The sequence below is a fragment of the Peromyscus leucopus genome, chromosome 3 (genome assembly GCF_004664715.2).
Source record: "Peromyscus leucopus breed LL Stock chromosome 3, UCI_PerLeu_2.1, whole genome shotgun sequence".
NCBI lineage: Eukaryota > Metazoa > Chordata > Mammalia > Rodentia > Cricetidae > Peromyscus > Peromyscus leucopus.
Window position 1 is genome coordinate 12,009,882 of NC_051065.1, and position 22,011 is coordinate 12,031,892.

At 36.1% G+C, this 22,011-nt stretch overlaps 1 protein-coding gene and 1 non-coding gene across 7 annotated transcripts in view; both read right to left on the minus strand.

The window, feature by feature from the left end:
* Foxp2 (forkhead box P2) overlaps positions 1–22,011 on the minus strand; it is a 545,581-nt gene that overhangs the window by 191,016 nt on the left and 332,554 nt on the right. The gene's annotated exons all lie outside the window — the stretch shown is intronic.
* LOC114694755 lies at positions 11,076–11,182 on the minus strand. The gene has a single exon (XR_003734749.1). It is a non-coding gene; the product is annotated as a U6 spliceosomal RNA (small nuclear RNA).

Consider the following 22,011-nt stretch of genomic DNA (forward strand, 5'->3'; position numbering starts at 1 on the left):
TTCAAATTCATTGCCTCTTTATGCACTATTTTTGTTACATGAGTATACATACATACACACACACACACACACACACACACACATAATATATTATATATACCATAAATACATAAATGCAACCTGTTCAATCTGTATAATGTGACTCATGTATATTTTCAGGGATAGTCATTTGGTATTAGATAACCAGTTGGTGTGCTCTTCCTTGAGGAAGACTTTCTCCCTGACTCAGTGTTCCTTAGCTGACTGTAGTTCTTTTTGTAGGTTTGAGAACACATAGTATTTCCCCTGTCCACTGTTCAATGTCCAGGGCTATCTTTCCTCAGCTAGTATTCATGTTGGTGAGACTTTATGAGTACAGTTTCTGATGTCACTACGGAACACATCTTATTATTTGTAGCAAAAGTTTCCTTTTTATCCATTTTCCCTTCATTAAAGCAAAAGTGATGAGTTCAATACAGCTTATATTACAACTAAAAATGGAGTCTGTAAGATGCTAATTAAGAATTATAGTAGAACTGGTGATAATGCTCATTGGTGAGGGTTTCCAAGCACTAGCACACTTTAGTTTGATTGCCATAAACACACACACACACACACACACACACACACACACACACACACACACACACACAGAGACAGACAGACAGACAGACAGACAGACAGACAGACAGACAGACAGAGACAGAATAGTAAGGTAGAATTCATTCAGACTATGGTAGGAGGATAGTATATTTGAGGCAAGCCAGGGATACCTAGTGAGACCCTGTCTCAAAAACTTTATAGTTAAAATGATTTTATGAAGAAAACTATTTTCAGCATGTGTTGCATCATTATCTGCATCATGTAAAGGATGCAGTGTGGGCCTGAGGAGGAGCAAATTAGAGTTCAATCCAGTCTTATGAGTCCAGAATGCAAATTTTTGCACATTTTACATCAATTCATCTATAACCGGAGAATAAACTGTCTTCATCTTACTGAAAAAGATAAGTTGGATGATAATATGAGTTGATAGATATTAATTTATTTGAACACTATATAGCAGTTCCATTAATTTTAGGAGAAAATACAAGTTAAAGTATGTGGTCTTCTGTAAAATATATTAATATAGTTTTGCTATTACTGGCTAATCATCAAATGACAACTTTGGATATCTTCTTAAAACAAAGTATTGAAACTTAAAAGCTGTTTTAAGATCTTCATCTAGTCTTAGAATACAAACCTAGTTGGGAAACTATAAACAAATAATTGCAGAATTAAAAATCTATTACTAAATTAATGGAAACATTGTTTTTCTATTTGTTGGCACTGTGAATCAACCAGCACTTTTTGCATATAACTTGGCACTCCAGAACTGAAACACACTGCCAATCATGTCTTATTTATTATGTTCAGATTCAGCCACTAACAATGAATAGGTATTTTGAACATTAGAAAATTTGCCAATCAACGTTGAATGCAGAGCTTAGGTGATCTATACCATTCCACTGATCCTTAATAGACATTAAAAAAGAGGTTGAAGAAATTTAAATCTCACAAGGAATTTATGCTGCAGGTTTATTAAACATATATAATTGTCTTATTTTATTGGCTGAATAATTGTTTGACAAGGAAGAAGATTGATATGCAACTGCTGTGGGGTATATTTCTGTATGCTGTGAATATGTTTTGCTCTGATTGGTTAATGAATAAGCTGCTTTGGCCTATATGGCAAGGCAGCTTAAGGGCAGGTGGGAAATCCAAAGAGAAAGACAGGAAGGAGAAAGGAGAGTTTGGAGAGATGCCAGCCTGCTGCCTCAGAAGGAACAGCAAGATGCCAGACTTGTAAAGCCACAGACACTATAGTAAGAGGCCTGCTATAGGCCATACATTTGTAAGTAATATAAGCCTCTGTGTGTTTACGTGGGTCCGAGTGGCTGTGGGACCAAGGGTGAGAGAGATATGTCTGGATTGTGGGTGGCCTGGTGGGACCCAAGAAACAACCATTAAATATCATTAATTTTGTCTTCAGCAGTTTTGTGTCTTCCATGCATTTGCTGATAGTATACATAGAAGCTAGCTCAGCATAAACTGAACTGTATACTTTCTTATATGATAAAACTCAACCCTTTAATTCTCATTGGTAGAATTTGTTAATTCTGTCTCTGTCTCTGTCTCTCTCTGTGTGTCTGTCTGTCTGTCTGTCTCTCTCTCTCAATAAAAGGGACCAAAGAGTAGACTACGCTGACTCTGTGGCATAATATAGCCTTAATCTCATGGCAAGCCTCCTGCCTCACCTTCCTCAGTATTGGAATTGCAGGCATGAAGTATCATGTCTGTCTTTGTTAATGATTTTCTAAAAGTAAATTATTTTTCTCTCTTCCTGTGCTCTACTTTTACCAAAATGCATTATGTTCTGTATATTAGATGGAAATAATAATGCATTATATTAACCTTTTTTTTTAGTTTAGGTATCCTTGTAATTCTAACTTAGTCTTATTTAAAATATATAATACATATAGAATATGTTGGCAATAAATAGTGCTGCATTTAAGGATTTTATGATAAACAGAAGTTAATAATTTTCATTTTTGGATAAGGTCAGCATAATATACTCATTTTTAAAATTTTCAAAATGGTATAGTTAAGTGAACAGTCATGTAATATAAGAATTAATGTAAGTCAAAATTTAAAAAAGCAAATTAATATAAGTTTGTATATTTTATAAAATATTAACAATTTTTCAAGGTAAAGAAAATATCCAACATCCATACATAATCTGTAACCTGTGTTGTGATGTTTCATTAGCTGAAAAATATATCTGGGATAAATTTTATTTAGATTTATTTAAAAAAAATAAAGAAATGTTTACTATGCACTTAGTAATACAACTTTTCCCCAAGTCTTCAGTAACAGATTGTTCAGATAAATAGACAATCTTTATATGGAAAATAAAACAAATCAAAGTTGCCTGATGTATGGTAATAAAATATTTTTAGCTGAGAAAAATTCAATGTAGCAGTTACAATAATCCTCAGAATTCTATTGCCAAGATGAGTAAGATTTTCATGAGACTTGTATTTTCTGCAGGACATTGCAGTGGGGTGGGATGCACCCTGGAACAAACTGGGGCTTGAGGCTGCAGGGGCCGCACCCGCCTCCGGACCCTCATGCTGATTTGCAGACGATTGATACATTCTGGGGCACCTCAAGTTGGAACTTTGATCAAGTATTCATAAAAGCTCCAGGCTTGTTAGATTTTGCAGCTTGTGTATGTGGGAAGGGATGAAGTAAGGAAGGAAAACCTTCGTGCCCTCTCTGTGGTAAACATTATGGGATCGCTAGGGTTGGTGTCGTGTTCCTTCTTACAAGGAACTCCTGGGACACGGTGAACATTAAGTCCTGCATTGGTAAACCATGGGACTTGACATTTTAAGAATGAGAGGGCAGATACTGAGAAATTGTTAAGTATTGAAAGCTAAGGAACATCATAATTGACACTTTTTTTAAAGGCAGAATTGAAAGATAAGCCGAGTAAAATTCCAATTAGATTGTTTTTAAAAGCCTCGTGGGTATATACCATCAAATTTATATCACCTGGTTCCTTCGCATAAATTCAGTGATGTAAGTGTTAGCTATGAGTTTAGATCAATTTCAATCTTTAAGCTGATGCCAGATTTTACAAACATATTAATAGCATTATAGTAATTCCATGCGAGGGGTAAAGAAACATCCCATAACATTTGAAAACTTCTGACATTTTATAAAATGTGGGTTTTATTATCATTCTCCTTTCAGTAATTGCTACAGTTTCTTGAAAACCAATCAAAATGCTTTCATTTTCAATGTGCATTTTGTAGTTTTCTTGGATATTGGCAAAGGCTAAAAAAAGAAATAGTGTTTCTGTAGTGTTCCAGTCTGAACTCAGGGCAAAGATTGTGGTAGTACTGAATTGCAACTTAGGGGTAATTTCAAAGCAATTTCTTTTCAAATGATGTCATGAGCACTCTAGTACACAGTTCTTTGATTTTTTTTTTTTTTTTATGGAATGCTGCTTTGTATTAGTTTTGCCAATTGCCTCACACTTGGCTTAGTTATTGCAAACAAACTGGTAACAAAACAGAAAACCTAAAACAAAAGGTATCTACATATATTAAAATAGTTACTACTACAAATTGGCTCACAATTCTAAAAAAGTAACTATTTTCCTTTAGAAGCATAAGAATCTAAAAATTCCAATTCTATCACTGTCAGTGGATAAATCCTGGGCTTGTTTCTGTGAATTAAAGACAAGTGATGATTTTTATTTCATAACTCTTCTCTTGGTAACAATGTCTCAAAGAGCAACACAAATTGTCCTGCCTCTCATGGTGCAGAAAGCATTCATGAGGTGGAGAACCACAAATCTCTTTTCAAAGATCATATCATTTCTTGTTTTCCTTGAGTAAAGCCATGCATGCTGTCTGTACGTGTTCGCTTTCCCCTAAATGAATATATTTAGTATACTGTGCATAAATTATGCCAATAAATACATATTGTCTTTTGGCATGCTTGTGCTTGCAATCGTGTGTGTGTGTGTGTGTGTGTGTGTGTGTGTGTGTGTGTGTGTGTGTGTGTATGTGTGTGTGTATACCAGTGTGTTTGAGTTTGTGTGTGGGTGGGTTAAATGGTTTTTGTTTTAAAGGACAGCTTTAGGTTTACGGAATTGCTTTTCATTTGGGGGAAACCTGGGGTCAGATATATGCTAGGCAAGCCGTCTACTATTGAGCTATGTCCCCAGATTGTGCCTTACTTTTTAGTTTAAGACACTCTCTCACTAAGATCCTGGGCTAGCAGGGAGGCATTGGCCTCACTGTCTTATTTCCTCAATTTCCTAGGTAGCTCCATACCTAGGATTGCAATCCTGTACACTGTTTCTGGCTTCACACTGAAATGGAACAGAAGGCAGAGAGTGTCCTATATGTCCTACATCCACACATGTAGTTTACGCCATTTCCCACATCCATCCCAGAATGGTAGGATTAGTACAATTATTGACTCTCCTTTTATCACACCATGGCCATCCATTGCCATAGGATTCATGCTTGGTGATGTACAGCTAGGATTCCCATTTACAAATACAGTTCTATATCACCTGTCTGTTCTGGGCTTCTGACAAAAGAATAGAGCAAGAAAATTTATGAGCATGTTTGCTTCCTGTTGCTGTTACCCCTGGTCCAGTCTACTAGCTTTGAGCTCTTAGAGGAGAAGAAGAGTAGGAAGTCATGCAAACAAAGGAGCGGTCAAAAGTTGAGAAGAGGAAAGAAGAGAGGAGGAGGGACCAGCTGTAGACTTAAATGGTCATATAGTGAATAAGACCATGTTCATTCCTCTGGCTCACAGGCCTAGATAAATAGATCATTTCCAATGTATAATCATGGTGTTATTGCTTTATTTCCAACTGATTTAAAATGAATACTCAGAGACCTGAATATTTATATCCTATTTAGGATGTTATAGAGCCATTCCCATAAACTGATGTAAATACCATGTTCTTTTAATTGCTATACATACACTAAATAAAAAAAAGACAGTATGTGTTATTTTGCGTCATAGAATGTGAAAAAAGTTTTATATTTAAAAGTGTGTTATTGCCATAGTTGGTTAGTAGAACAGCATTTTTTTTAATTTTAAGAGATTTCAACTTTTAAAATCAAGATTGATTATCATTTGTAAGAGACATAGATTGCCCATTGATTAAAAAACATCTGAAGCATATATAGGATCTGTGTTTGCAGATAGAGTTACCTAAAATATCTCAGTGCACAGACAGGCTTTATTCTTTATTTTTTTCCAACCTTTCTTCAGAAGTATTCTCATTGGCAAGTATTGTTTCTTTAAGTATCCAGGTTGCGAGCTCACAAAGATGAAATGCATTGGGGCTTGTATATACTGGTGAGTGATACAGGGTCAGAAGCTAGAAAATGTGAAAGAGCTTCTTCAGTGCACACACAGACTGTGCATGCATGCAGGTAATTTACATTATCTTCTTAAATAACATAAAAATGGAGAACACAAGTGAGAACTCAAATGGCAAGTTCCAGACTCATCGCTGAACTGAAGAGGGGATGGAGGCACTGTGGGTATTAGCAGGACTGTGGAGATTTCCTTACTGTCAACCAGCACATGGAAGCCTAAACATTGCTGGGGACTCTTGAAGCTACACTCTGCAGGAGACGCATTCCTAAATCCCATCTGGTGGTCACTATGAAGCACTGAAATCTCCAGACCCTCGAGCATTAAATATGTAATAGTGTACACATGGAATTTTATCCTACTGTGTTTTATTTTATTACTGATTGTATAGTAGACAAGGGAAAGTATATGGGTCCTGTCTCCCCAAGTGTTGTCTGGTCTTTAGTGTGATACTGCTACCTTTGTCGATATCCCAAAGCCGGAGAGGGGGAAATGTCTAGGATTTGAGAACTTTTGGGAATGTAAAATGCACTAACAGTATTGTTTTAACACTGGCCTAGAAATGCCCAAGCCTCCAGTTTACTTTTTTTTTTTTTTTTTGTCCAGAAAACAGTCTTTGAAATGCGCCTTTATAAGAAGTGTTTTTAGCCGTGGCAGTGGTGGCACACATCTTTCATCACATTTCTCAGGAGGCAGAGGCAGGCAAGCCTCAGAGTTCAAGGACAACCTGGTCTAGAGAATGAGTTCCAGGACGGCCGGGCTACACAGAGAAACAAACCCTTACTCGAAAAACCTCAAAAACAAATACATTTCAGAGTCAAAATGGTTAATAGGTGTTTAAGGAGGGGATATCGGAACAGGGGAACAGTGCATCAAGATCATTATAAGGAAAGCCACAGAGACAGCTGACCCGAGCTAGTGGGAGCTCATGGACTCTGGACTGATACCCGGGAAACTTGCATGGAACCGAACTAGGCCCTCTGAATGTGGGTGACAGTTGTGTGGCTTTGTTTGTGGTGCCCCTGGCAGAGGGAGCAGCACTAGCCCAGGTGAATGAACTGGCTTTTTAGAGCCCATTCCCTATGGTGGGATGCCTTACTCAGCCATGATGCAGGGGGGAGGAGCTAGGTCCGGCCCCAACTAGGTATGGCAGCCTGTGTTGACTACCCAAGAGAGGCCTTACCCCCTGTGGCTGGTATGTAAAATGAAAAAGAACTTTCAAATAAAATGAAAAATATAAACAAAAAATAGGGCATTTCTATAAGTGCATTTAAAAATAATATTAAAATTTCTGTTTTATTCTGATCAAAAGGGATTGATATTGTTATTTTGATACTGTTTTGTTTTGTTTTGCTTTGTTTCAGCTCTGGGGATTTCTTAGGGCCTCAGTTGCAGGAGTCTAGCATCAGACCAATGTAAGTTACTTTATACACTGCATATCATCAAGGTATTTCAGTTATTTTTCTAAACATATTTTTAGAAAAGATTTATGTTGATCTTTTAAATTATTCCTAATATTGGCTAGCAGAGTATTTTCAAAATTAATGATTATTTTTTTTCTAAGCACTAATTTCTCTTTGGAACAAAACAAAATGTTTCAAAATAATAAAAATTTATTATTCTCCTTTAATAATATACATTGCTCAGTGTCACATAAATTCAGTTGGATTTTTTTCCATATAAAATGACCCTTTAAAAAAAGCATAGTTATTTATTTAAATTCAAGAACAAGGAGGCTGATTAGATATGGGAGGGGGCACTGGAGAGGGAAACGAGGAGACTATGTTCAAAAGCCAATATATACAAGCATGAATATACCTTAGTGTAAACTATTGTTTGACAATTGCTATGAGTTAGTAAATCAAATGAATAAAGAATGTCTACTAAAATTAACTATTAAAGTACATAAACTTTGTTAATTTTTGAGCTAATATTCATTGTAAAGCAAATGGAATATTTTATTCCATAAGCAAATACCACGATTATTTTCTTTATAACTAGTTTCCCTCTGATGTAGAGTCTGAGATGCTACCTTTATTGCTGTGTTAATGTGATTTACTATATCCATAGAATACTCTCCAAGAGAACAAATACGACTACTCATGATGCCTACTGGTGAATAATGATCGAACTTTAGATTCAATGTACAATATAACTTCTTAAGCCACAAATGATAACAACATATTCTTCACATTAAGTCACCACTTTGATTCCAAAATATGAATACTCAATATTATTATTATTTTTCCTATCAAAGTAAAAAATGTGTAGTGCTGGAAACTGAACCCATGCCTTGCATATGCTGGTAAATTCCAAGCCACTAAGCTAGTACACAGTCTCTCAAAAATAAAACTATGACATTCATTGTATTACCATAGTAATAGGAATGTAGTAATTTAAAAATATTTGAAGTATTTTTATTCTTTTATAGAAAACCCTATTACTGAAGCCATATTCAGAAGATATACTGGCTAATAGTCCAAAATACTTTAAAATAACAATAGGAATATAAAAATGCATTAAGTCTAAAATAAATACATCTCAGCTCACTGTCATTGTAAGTGGGTTTGGAAAATATATTCAACATTTCAAAAAATCAAAATATCCACACTAATATAAATTTTCTTGATTTGTATTACTGCAGGAAAGCATAGCAGGATTAGTAGAAGATTCTAATGTACTCTTAAAATATGCCACTGTAATCTAAGAGACACAAATCAGGCCCTTGGTATGTTTTTTGAAAATTACTTAATAGTTAGTACTTTTCAAAATGGAGCATTCTATCCTGGAAGAAAAATTGTGATCCAGGAGTCATGAACTATTGTAAGAGACATGAAACCCATAAAGGACTAAGAAAGATGAGAATGCTATTCAAGTGCAATTTAGATCCATAAATTGTAAAGTACATTTAAAAATTAATTGACTAGGAACTTAAAATATTCTCGTGTCTTAGATATAGTGTGAGAAGAAGTAGACCAGTAAATTTAACTTTAATTATAACGAAGGGAGGATGTGCCCAGATATTTTACTGTATTGTAAAAATGCATATGTAATTTAATTATATTAAAATTTTCATTTATTATAATCACAATTATACACTGGTCTAGTCTTTTAAAATTACTTATTGACCTACTACTATGTGTCCATTACATGCTTAAGCACCCTTTAAACATGGTATTTGATACTAGATGTCATAAACTTTGTTAAGGAGAGAAAATATGTTGCAAAAGACACTTTTTGGTGTATTTATTGAAGTTTCTATCATTAAGGACTAGGCAAATAGAAACAACATCATATACCATGTATTCTAAGTATTTTGATTTTGCTGCAAATAAGTTTTATTGCTTGTTTTAAAATATCTAATGTAACATTATGGAATAATGGCCTAAATGTGAAAAACAAAATGTATTGTCAAAATTGTCAGAGGCAGGCGGATCTTTGTGAGTTCGAGGCCAGCCTGGGCTACCAAGTGAGTTCCAGGAAAGGCGCAAAGCTACACAGAGAAACCCTGTCTCGAAAAACCAAAAAAAAAAAAAAAAAAAGTCAGTCAGATTATCTTAAATGAAGACCATCTGTAATGTTCACAGTTATTATGTTTTTATTACTGTATTTTTTTAGTTAGTATATCAAATATTAATGGGATGCAGCATGTCATTTTCATACATACTTATCATTGAACCTTTGTCATATATTCTGGGAATCTCAAGAATGAAAGGATATGATCAAGTGGAGTGGGTCAAGATTTATGGTTATCAAAAGTCCAGAGTAAGTAGATAAGGATGTGAATGAACAACAAGACTATTCAATATGAGTGATTAGCATCGTCACATTCCTTTGAGCAAAATTTATTTCAGGAATCCTGAGAAACACTGAAAGACTATGGACTGTGAGGCTGATTTTGAGGTTTGTAAGCAAGCTATTCAATATTGAGATATAAGTAGGAGGACACCAGGGTGTGTACAAGATCAGAGAGTAAAAAGAAAATAAAATGGGAGATCAGTGAAATCACTGTAACAATTAATCTGTAAGTAAGGGAAGAAAAATGAGAAGGAAATAAGAGCTGAAGTAGATAATGTAACATAAGTTTAGCCTGGGCTGTTTCTACAAGAGTGAAATACAGAATGACTTCATGCAAATGTGACTGACTCTGAAAAGGATGAGAGAAAGGCAAGCTAAATGGAAATTCATTGGGGAAAGAAATATTATGTATATGAAGAAGTCTATGATCTTGGCAGTCTCTTAACCCAACCTTGTACAGCAGCACACTTTACAAGACCATGGAGTCTGAGGAAGGCACAGGAGAAAGCTCTTGATTTTCAATGCTGGTCTAGTAATTTTGATATTCTTTTCTATCCTAAACTTGACAGATATCATGCATGGCAGCAATATGAAACCATGTTCAGTTGGTTTGCCTTTCAAGTACTCATTCATTAACCAGTAGTCAATGTGGTTGGATTACTCTGGCTGTGTTTCTGTTTTTAAGTCATTTTTAAATTTTATTTATAATTAATTCAATTTTACATATCAGCCACGGATTCCCCTGCTCCTACCCTACCACCCTCACCCCTCACCCCGCCCCCCATTTCCACCTCCTCCAAGGCAAGGTTTCCCAGCCTGATAGATTCAGTTGAGGCAGGTCTAGTCCCTTCCTCCCTACACCAAGGCTGAGCAAGATGTCTCAGCATAGGCCCTAGGTTCCAAAAAGCCAGCTCATGCACTAAGGACAAATCCTGGTCCTACTGCCTGGGGCCCTCCTAAATAGTTCAAGCTAATCCACTGTCTCACTTATCCAGAGGACCTGATCCAATTCCATGGGGGCTCCTCAGCTATTGGTTCATAGTTCATGTGTTTCCACTAGTTTGGCTATTTGTCCCTGTGCTTTTTCCATTCATAGTCTCAATATCTCTTGCTCATATAATCCCTCCTCTCTCTCCCCCCACTGGACTTCTGGAGCTTGGCCGTGGATCTCTGCATCTGCTTCCATCAGTCACTGGATGAGAGTTCTATCATGACAGTTAGGATGTTCGGCCATCTAATCACCAGAGTAGGTCAGCTCAGGCTTTCTCTTGACCATTGCCAGTAGTCTATTGTGGAGGTATCTTTGTGGATTTCTGGGGACCTCTCTAGCACTCTGCTTTTTCTATTAAAATATGGAATGCTTCACAAATTTGCATGTCATCCTTATGCAGGGGCCATGCTAATCTTCTCTGTGTCATTCCAATTTTAGTATATGTGCTGCTGAAGTGAGCACTTAAGTAATTTTTTGTATGTTCATGTTTGACTTAATACTACTATTTAACCATGTGTGTAGACCATGTGAGCCAAGGACAAAATGTTTATGTCTACAAGTGCTCATGCCATATAGCAAGGCAAGGGTGGGTATAGTCTAAATCAGAAAGATTCCCAAAGCTGGAAACAAGCGGCAAAGACACAGATATACCGCTGAGGGGTGCACAATGATCAAAATGCACTTTTTACTTAGTGTTGCATTTGTATTTCCCCAAACACACCAAGCTAGGAGTGATGAGACAGATAAGAAAAAAATTTAAATCACATTCAAATGAAAAACCAAATTTGGCATAACAATTGAGCAAAGTGCTACTTTAAATTTTTTTAAAAGTAAACAAGGAAATAAATCTGAATGTTAATCTTTCCAAGCTTCCATAATGCCTTGTTCATAGCATGGAGGAGGACTTCTGGGCTAACTGCCAACTGCTATTAAAACGATTTTCTCCTCAATCACTAGTTCAGGCACGCATGGTATCACAATGCATAAATAGTAGCACAAGCAGGCAACATGAGACAATCCCTCTTTCTCTAGATCATCCTGTTGTAATAAGTACTCATAGGAATTAATTTCTAGAGTCCTGCTTGTTATTCAGTGACCCTGCCCACTTAGAAGACTATATAAGAAAGTAGGTTGATCAACAGTGATTAAGTTAAAATTATACCTGCAAGCCACAGGGCCCCTCTTTAAAGAGTGTGAGAACATGTCCATGATTACCCGCAGAAAGCCAGTCAGAGAAGAGAGCTAAAAATTCAAGATACCAGGCCTTACTACTTAGCGGGCTACACAGTGTATATTGTTCTATATACTTTTTATCTGACTTCACTGGAAAGATCCGTTCCAGTATGTGTTCACCAGAACAGAGAATGAGGGACTCTGGAGAGTTCCCTGGAGAGGGCTAGTACTTGGATTTAATAAAGGACGAGACGCAGGACTCCAGTTGTAGAGAGTGAGTGGGGACAGTAGCCAAGTCCACACGAAATTCACTTTTCTTCTCACTTCTAAATCTTTGGGAAGATACTGTCTATTCTCCTGAGGGGAGAGTTTGTTCCCTGAATACTTTTGACAAAGACTGTTTTAACCCCACACAGTTTGGAGCACACTTTGGAGCCTGTTGCTGGAATTCCAAAGTGATCCTTCTATTTTTTAAACTCTAATTGTTTACTGGGAATCAAACGTTCTACAAATAAATAGAATTAGGTGTTATCAATATTTCTCCAGAGTGAGTAGGTGAAAAAGATTTAGGTGTTCTTTGCACATACACAAAATTATATATAAAAAATAGCCAAGTTATTGACTATAATTGTTTCCTATTTTCAACTAATTAAAATGAATATGGTGGGAAAGGAAGTCAGGTGAAAAATTTATCTATAAAATTCTAAAACCAAGATTTTTGATAATTGTAGGTTATATTCATGCAGGGACTTAGGTTACTAGAATACCTTAGATTTATTATTGAATACAAATGATCCATAGCAAGACAACAGGATGGATTGATTAGCTGGTGAAAGCCCTTGCTGAACTTAATCCCTGGGACCCACATAAAGATTGAAGGAGAGAATCAACTCCCATTATCATGAGACTTTCACATGAGTCTTGTAGCAATTGGACACCCATGCTCACATGTACTCATCATGTACAAAACATACAATAATGACAAATATACCAATTTAAAGTGATTTGCAATAATATAACTTCAGAATTGGAAATGAAACTGAATTAAGAATGGAAGGTTGTTTCTCTAAGATATACAGATTTATTTACATGGCATGAAGCTCTTCAGTGTGCTTCGGTTTTCACTATGAGCAAGGGGCATCAAGATCATGATGGGAAAACTACAGAGACAACCAAACCAAACTAGTGGGAACTTATGAAATTTAGAACAATAGCTGTAGAGCCTCCATGGGACTGACTTAGGTCCTCTGCATAAGTGAGACAGTTGTGTAGTTTGATCTACTTAATGGGGCCCTGGCAGTAGGATCAGGATCCATCCGTGGTGCATGAACTGGCCTTTTGGAGCCCACTACATATGGTGGGACACCTTGCACAGCCTTAATGCAGTGGGAGGGACTTGGACCTGCCTCACTGAATGTACCAGGCTCTGCTGACTTTCCATGGGAGGCTATGCCTTGCTGGAGGAGGTAATGGGGGATGGGTTGGGGGGCAAGGCTAGAGGGGCAGGAGGAGGGAAGAGAAGGAGGTCTGTGGTTGGTATGTACAATGAATAAAAAATTCCTTAATAAAAAATTAACCTTCAATCCCATACAACATCGAGAGTTAAGCATTTCATCTGTATTTTATTACTTATTTAAAATTGACTATCTGTAATTATTTTTATAAGCTTCTTATTTTAGGAGGAATTTGGTACATGAATATACTATATTTACATTATTTTCTACATTATTTCCACCAATCCCTTTCCACTATCCAACTACTACTTATTGTCAGGTTTAAGCTCTCTTCTTCAGTAGTCATGCAGAAGCCTCTACTGCTGCAAAAAGCAGTTTATTTGAAGAGAGTTGAGAGCTATAATTATCTGTGGTCATAAAGATAAACGTTAGAATACTGTGAAAAAGTGGGATCCATTCAGTGCTGCCCCTATGTACATGAGTTTAGGAAGAAGCACTTGTGATGGGATAATCTATCAGGGGGCTTGACCCTGAAGATAACCTGTTTCTCTTCTTAGCAAGAGTTAAACACCTGTAGTTTTTCACATAGACCTGGGAAATTGTGAAATTTTGCTGATCCCCAGTGACCTGATCATTGGTGTGGTCATTATGCAAGCCTAGTTTAGACAACCAAAATGTTGAGATTTTGTGGGTTTGATATCCTTCCATGTTTAGAAAAAAAACTCTTACATTTGGCATCTGGTCCACTAGCGTTTAGTCATTTTGTACCCTCTTCCATGATGTTCCCTAAGACTTGGGTGTAGGGGTTGAGTTATAAATATACTAATTGGGTCTGTGCAATTCACAGTCCCTTTTTCTCTGCACTTTGACCAGTTGTGGATTTCCTTAATATTCCACTTCTGTTGTGCAGAAGCTTTTTTCATGAGAGTTGAGAACTACTTTTCTCTGTGGGTGTATAAATCAATATTTAGATATAGTCAGAAGATATATTGATTTAGTAAAATAGTAGTAGCTATGGACAGTTGGCTAGTGATTTTTCAAGCACACACACACACACACACACACACACACACACACACACATATACACATACACATACACAAACATGGACACGGACACATACACACTTTCAAGTTATTATTAGATTGATACTTTAATAGCAAACTCCTTTTATATGTGTTGGGATGATTCTCTTGATTTCAAAATAAGCGTTTAATTTTCAAACACCTTTTTAAAAGAAAATACCAACCCTTTCATATCTGTTCTTTTATTCAATTTAGCACTCTGCCGAACAGCAGATTCTGAATACGGATTGGTCACCAGAGTTGTGCTGTGTAATCAAATGTATACTCTCTTTGGCTATCCCTTGTAAAACTCTCTCCTAAGTGAGATCCTAATTCCTGGGGTAACTTCACAGAAAGAACAGAGAGTACAGAGCACACAATCTAGGGCTACAGAGAGCTTAAGTCTCCAATGTTGAAATGAGAAGGCATCACTCAGGATCTGAATGTAAAGCTCAGCTTTCATGAGAAAAGCTGAGAGACAGTGAGATGGCCCAGGTGTTTGAAAATGGAAATGTTTTCTATGACGTATTATGTATTCATTTGTAATTTTAAATTATATATATATATATATATGCTTATATATACAAACACACTAATTAAAGAAGAGGTCATGGATTTGAAAGGATACAGAAGGCATTGGAGGATTGGTAGAGATTGGCAGGGGTGATGCAGATGAAGTGCTTGTGTGTGAAATTCTCAATAAAGTGTTTTATTAGAAGATAATCCACTGAAGATACATGAAGTCTGTACTATGATTCTGAAGTCTCCTAGCCGCTTGGCTTACTAAACACATATCTTGGTTTATGTTAACCCTAGGGAGACCTAAGAACCCCTGAAGGTGGTAGATTGGGAGTCTGGTGACATCCTTGCTCAACTTACCCACACAGTTCATTTTAAAAGCTTCTGTAGAAAAATTATTTCATAGTCACCTTTGGAAAGTCTCTGCAACTTCATATAATAGTGGCCACCCTCCTTGTTCTTTGTTTTTAAAACTGCATCACTCTGTTTTCTCTTTGATATTCAGGTCTTAAAAAGGAGGCCTTGCCTTGGAAAACTGAGAGGACTAGGTGAAAATCCCCAACATTAAAAAAAAAAATGTATTGAGAATAAGAAATCTTACATACCAAAAAATTCTTGGGTAAATGCTGAAAAGCGAAGAGTAACTTCCTCCACTTTTTTGACAAATCCCATCACAAATACAATTGATTATTAAATTGTCAAGAAGTGTTTTGATGCAACTTTTCTTTAAATATATTTTGCCAAATAAATACTTATATTTGTTGAGCCATTTCTTTACAATTTTCCATGCCATAGTTTTCCCTTTTAAAAATTAATGACTTTGCATAGCAAATCTAGAAAATGTTTCTCACCTAAGGTTTCAAATGATGTTTAAAATCTATTTGTCTCTGAATTCAAGTATCTTAAGTGTTTTCCAGACATTAATAGCAGAGAAACTTTATTATTCAACATAGTCATATTTCTCCAAAAGACTCTTAAATATTTTTCAAACTTCTTATTTTTAACATTACCAAGGACTTCTTTTACCAAAATTTCTAGATATATGGAAGAGGCCATTACATTTGATTACTTTCATGATCATATCATAGTTCCTCAATCTGAAGATTAATTTTGCCCCTGTGTTGGCTCTTAAAGAGACTATAAAATGGCAAGTAATCTTTTAAAATGAAAATTGACCGAAACAATCCTAACATTGGATCAATCAAAAAATTTAAGCAAAAATTGTTAGTAAACTGTAAATCTCATAATTTATGTGTATACATGTACAAACTTCAGATTTATGTTTGTTATATTAAAATAATTTATGCATTTTGGTAATTGGACAATATTACTTTAAATTGAATTTCAGGTATGGTTCAGTTTCACTGCTTCATGAATGAATATGTGATGTGTCAATTCTACCTTGAACAAAGATTTATGGTGCTCTAAGAACATTTGATATATGTGTAAGTGAATGAATACAGATGATCATGTGATTTGTTTTGGTCTAAAGTGCTAGTGCTTGTTTTATATATCTAGCGAAATGTTAGCTTCCAAGCATCTTTGGTTTAAGCAGTGCCAAGTAGGATCTGGTCTCTAGTTCTATAGCTTTGAACTTGTTATAATTCTTGATTGAATAAGGGACTCAATTATTTTATCCATGTCTTTTTTATCTGCACAAGACAATTCACAACAATAGTATGGGACATCAGGTTTCCAGAAAGCCAACTGATGCCTGCTTGGAATATATATCAAATCATGTGAGACTCTCAGGCAAGGGGGCTTCTATCACACATTTAGCATTGGGGTACTGATGTTGAGTAACTTCATGGACTGGGAAATTATCTAAAATTTTATTTGTAAGATATGTCAGCACATAGACTTATAATAATCCATAGTAATCCCTTGGATAAAATTTCCCTAGCCCACTACCACTAGATCTTATAGATTGCTACTGTTCTTCTACTCTCCTCCCAGATTTTTCAACTATGTTAAAGCATAAGCTTTAGTATAATTAAAAATCAATAAAAATAAATCAGAGCCTTCATTCATTGAAAAGACTAACTCTATGAGAATGAGCTATTAGTTATGTTGCACACAAATAGAATCTTAGCACATTCATTAAGTCAGAGAAACATGCTCTGTCTTTTCATTGAACATTTCTCTTAGCCATGAATGCCAAAGGATTAGTTGAAGTAAGACGATATTCACCAGAAAATGCAAAGCTGAATATTGTAAATCAAAGTAGAGAAATCATCTGTCATACACTTTCTGTATTTGATTTATTTGCTAATGGTGTCTTTATTTTTCTGTTCTGTGTCCTGATACTATGGAACTCTTCATATACAAATAACATAGATTGTCTTGATTCATGAAGATGTTGTACACTAAATCTCTACAACAATGAATCTCTAACCTACTTACATTGTACAGACCCGAAGAAAGAAAAGCTTAAGGGAGTGTGTCTAAAATGCCACAGCTCTATGTTCTCAGTCAAACACCTGAAGGTCATGTCTTACTTACAGACAAAACTAGGGTGTAGCTTCAGAAAAATACAAATAGGGGAAAACTGTGCTAGTATTTTGGAAAGAACTATTAGGTACCACTTCATCCTGCATTATTACCAAGATAGACCTGAAAAAGATGGCTCATTCTGGGCAGCAATTTTTTTCCATAGACATCCAGCACTGGCTGATACAGGGTAAGAGCTGTGAAGACAGAGCCTGGGCAGCATGTGTCACATTAGCCCCAGATGCTACTACAGTGTAGATGATTGTGGTTTGGCATCATTTCAATGTATGCAGGAGAGAACTCCCTTTTTGGCAAGTGATTTGAAGTTGGAGAGAAAAATAATCTGCCTCATTGCCAGAGCAGACAAGAGGTATCTTTTTCTACACGAGGCTTGCTACATTTGGAAAATTGTTTTCTACAATAGGGGTTCTTAAAAATTTACTTGTGACCTTCTTTTGATTGGAATGTTTTTATTTGAATTTGTGTATTTAAGTATACAAAACAATATACGAATCAAAAACTTACTGATGGCATGTCACAAAGAAATTTCTTTTAAAATATTTGAGCTACTACAAGGAATTTTAGCATTTACTAAAGACAAAAGAAAATGTACTTTTAAAATGTAGTTGTGTTTAATTATTTTCATAAATAACTAAAACGTGGATGAATATTTCACGTTGGAAGAAATTTCAAAGTCCAAAAATGAGTAGGGTAGTGACACCATATCAAATCCCCAATTTACAGAGTTTGTAGAACAATAGAGTGGGGATGCAAATTTTGATGAAATTTGCTTACATTAAGTCTTTCACAGGATACAGTCAATCACTAAGTAAGGGAAACTGGATAATTATTTATTAATTGCACTGACTAAAACACCAAACTAAATACTACAGTTGATACTATAGTTGAAATTTCATTGTTATGGGAAACATCAGTTCTGACCTTTCTATAGGGTAGAATAATAGTTTTTCAAGTAACTTTATCTATCTTAACTCCCCATACAAGAAGCATAGGGAAACTATTGATCTACTTTTCCGGTCTTTGCAAAGAGCACAAATAAGCCAACCCCAACCATTCATCAGGAAGAACCACTAATCAGCTTCGGAGCAGAAGTCAGCAGGCAAACTAGAACACGATGCATTGTAAGAAGAAGAATGAGGCCTTTTAAGGAATTATAATTGGAATGGTGATAAATTATACTGAGAAAAGGAAAGAAGCAATCAGGAAAATTTTCATGAGGAAGGTAAGGTCAACCAGGATCGTAAACTATATATGAGTGGTAATTCTGACATACAGAAAAACACAAAGTAAGAAAGTGTGTGGGCCAGAGAGATGTCTAGGTGGTTAAGACTGTGTACAACTCTTGTGGAGGACCCAAGTTCGTTTCTGGGTACCCACATATGGTTGAGAGCAGTCACCTATATCTCCAGCTCCAGGAAGACCTGAGGCTACTGACCCACACTCATGTCCTCATACCCCAGGACAGATATATTCAAGAATTAAAAATGTAAAAAAAAATTAGAAAATATGTGAATTTCAGAAATAAAACAACAGAGGCAGAGTGACATGGTGTATCTAGAGGGACTCAACAAGAAATGACAAGACCCCATAGATACAAAGTCATGTCTACATTTCACTAACCAATGAAGGGTGTGATGGTGTAATGGGAAACGGTATTTAGAAGTTAATCTGTAGACAGATCACTCAGGAACAAATTAAAGAGTCAAATATAGTCATTTTCTAAATAAACTTTTCTTATCACCTAAGGGCAGTCAATCACTAAATAACATTCTATATGGTGAAGGGAAATTGGACAATTATTTATTAATTTCACTGGCCAAAACACCGAAATAAATACTACAGTTGATACCACAGTTGAAATTTCATTATTATGGGAGACATCAATTCTGACCTTCATGTGTTTTGAATGTACTAGGAAATTCAAAAGCCAGGGGAGAAAGTGCCATAACAAGTGCAGACATGAATGCAAAAGACATAAAATTTTGGTACAGTCAGGGTCAACAAGGAGACCAGAGAGAACTTCAAGTAACATATACTTATGTTTAACCCGCACAAAGAACAGAACTTTGATAATTCCAAAAAAAACACATCAAACGATGTCTTGGGTGACAAAGAAACATTCACATGGTGCAAGAAAGCAAAGTGCAAGTAAAGCTAACAACAACAACAACAACAACAAAAGAGTGTAGGTGGAATTGTGCTCCCTCCTCCTGCCACTAGGGTTAGACAGAAATGGAAAGCGAGAGCAGGGAGGATGAATTGAAAATATAATGACGTTCTATACTGAAGAAAGATCTTAAGTGGCATTTTGTATCGAGGGAAAAAGTACGATGTCCAGCACACAAAGGCTCAGGAAGAAAAAGGAGAAGTGTTTTCCTCGGGTTGTTACATCAACAAGAAAGCTCACTGTTGTCTTAGGTAGCACTGTGAAGCACATTTGTTTGCTTATCTAAACACAAACTCAATCAGCCATTCATGCATTCAGTAAATAGAAATCTGCAATCTACCATATGCCACCAACTGGGCCAGATTCAAACAAAAAGAACAACTCAAATAATGAGCATTTACCGGCTACTGAAAACAGGTGTTAAGAAAGCAATGCACAATGTGTCAGAAGAAACTGTGATAACTTCCGTGAAAGGTTTTTATAATAGGACTTCATTTGGTTTATGTTTTAAGGCAAGCCCCAAAAGAAAAGGATATGAAAGACAGAAGACAGGTGAGAAGTAGTCTATCTGTATCAGTGTATAGGGAAAAGTGAAAAGTCTTCCAAGGACAAGGAAGATCTTGAAGAAAGAGACTAGAAAATAGCCATGGCTGAGAGTGGGTGGCAAGGCTTTTTGAATGCCCAGGGGAGTGAGAGAACACACAGAGGTCTAGAGAAATTCAACTTTATTGGCTGGTTCGAGTGTTTCTAATGTTTACAACCACTGCAAATTGTTTCACCTATATGACAGTGTATGAGTGTGATCTAATCTCTCTATTCCACACTATATAGGAATTCTGTTTGAGTTTACTCCTGGAAGTTAAGGACTGTCTATAGGAGAAAGATACTTTTCCAAATAAGGAACAATAGACAGCTATAACAACTATGAGAAGAACATTGGACTTCAAAGTATCTATTTCCATAGCAAAGGTTTCAGTACCTTCAGACTTTTGGCCATTGGGGAGAAGCTAACATGACTTTTCATATCACAATTACTTTTGCTCTAATATTATAATACATTTTATATTTCAGGAAATTGTTCAAGACAGAAAACTTCTTTCTCTGATGCAGTAAGTTGAGAAAAGGAGGCAGGAAAGGTACAGCAATCTCTGTTCCATACCTACGATGCTCTTCCATGCTTCTCTGACAGCTGTATCCTTTAATCACTGTTTCAACCATATGCTCATTTTTAAAGTTAAATGGAGAGTAATGTCTTGTGATAAAGGCTTAACTTAAGCATCCCAGTCATAGATATCTTCTACAGCTCTAAATACCTCACTAAAATATAAACTTTTTATTCTTGTTTTTAGTTATCTTTCTGAAAACTTACTTCTTTGAGAAGGTCGCCAGCAGTCAGCTTTGAGGTGACCAGGGAGCCAAGAATAAGTCTGAGCCCTGCAGAAGGTCTAGAAAGCTCTGTATCAAAAAGGAAACTTGCTCCTTTCTTGTTTTCCAGCTGGCCAACTTTCCTCTTTTAATGTAATATATTCTAGTGCAACAGTATGTAGCATATCATGGTGACCTTTTTTCCTTTGGAAAACTTGACTGACACCATATATATGTACATATATATCCGTCTATGAAAGCAACAATGGGAGGGAGAAGACAAAGCGACAGCTCTGATTCTCTGAGGACATTTGAGTGTGTGGTCATCCAACTCCAGAGCCCCACTGGAACATGGACAGGTAGAAGGCTGAGGCAGTGCCAAAGGCAGGAGCTGCAAAAAATGTTTAGAAAACCCAGTAACAGTTTGGGGTGGATGGGAGGATTGTGAGCATTCTTATGTGCAAAATCTAAAACTAACAAGAATAAGCTTCAGTGTCTTCAGTAACTACATTATTTTACTGAGTAAATGAGGGGTTATTTATTGTTGCCCATCAGGTTCTGTGTTAGCAGATAAGGAAAAAACAAAACAAAACAAAAACAAACAATCAAACAAACAAAAAACAGAGGAGTCTGTGTTCCAGCCACTAGCAGTGGTTTGCAGAGGTCAGATAAAATAAAAGGATGACTATAATGCAGTGTAACATATCCTTAATATTTTTGTGAGAATAAAGAAGAATGACATATAATTTCATTGAAGAGAGTTCCCTGAAATTTTTAGATGGGACAACTTGATATTGAGAGAAGTTTTCCAACTAGGAAATGGTAAGACAGGCACGGTGGCACAGAGCAGTTTATAGTGTTGAGGCTATAACCAAGTCTGCTAGAGACTAAGCAATGAGCTGGCGAGTGTGAATTCACTAAAGTGGCACTAAGTCTCAGGATGTCCTGTTGAATATACCATACTTTATCACAAATATGAGTGAAATAAAGGGAGATTTTCTTAAGCAAGAAATGATGTAACTATAAATATCCATTGTA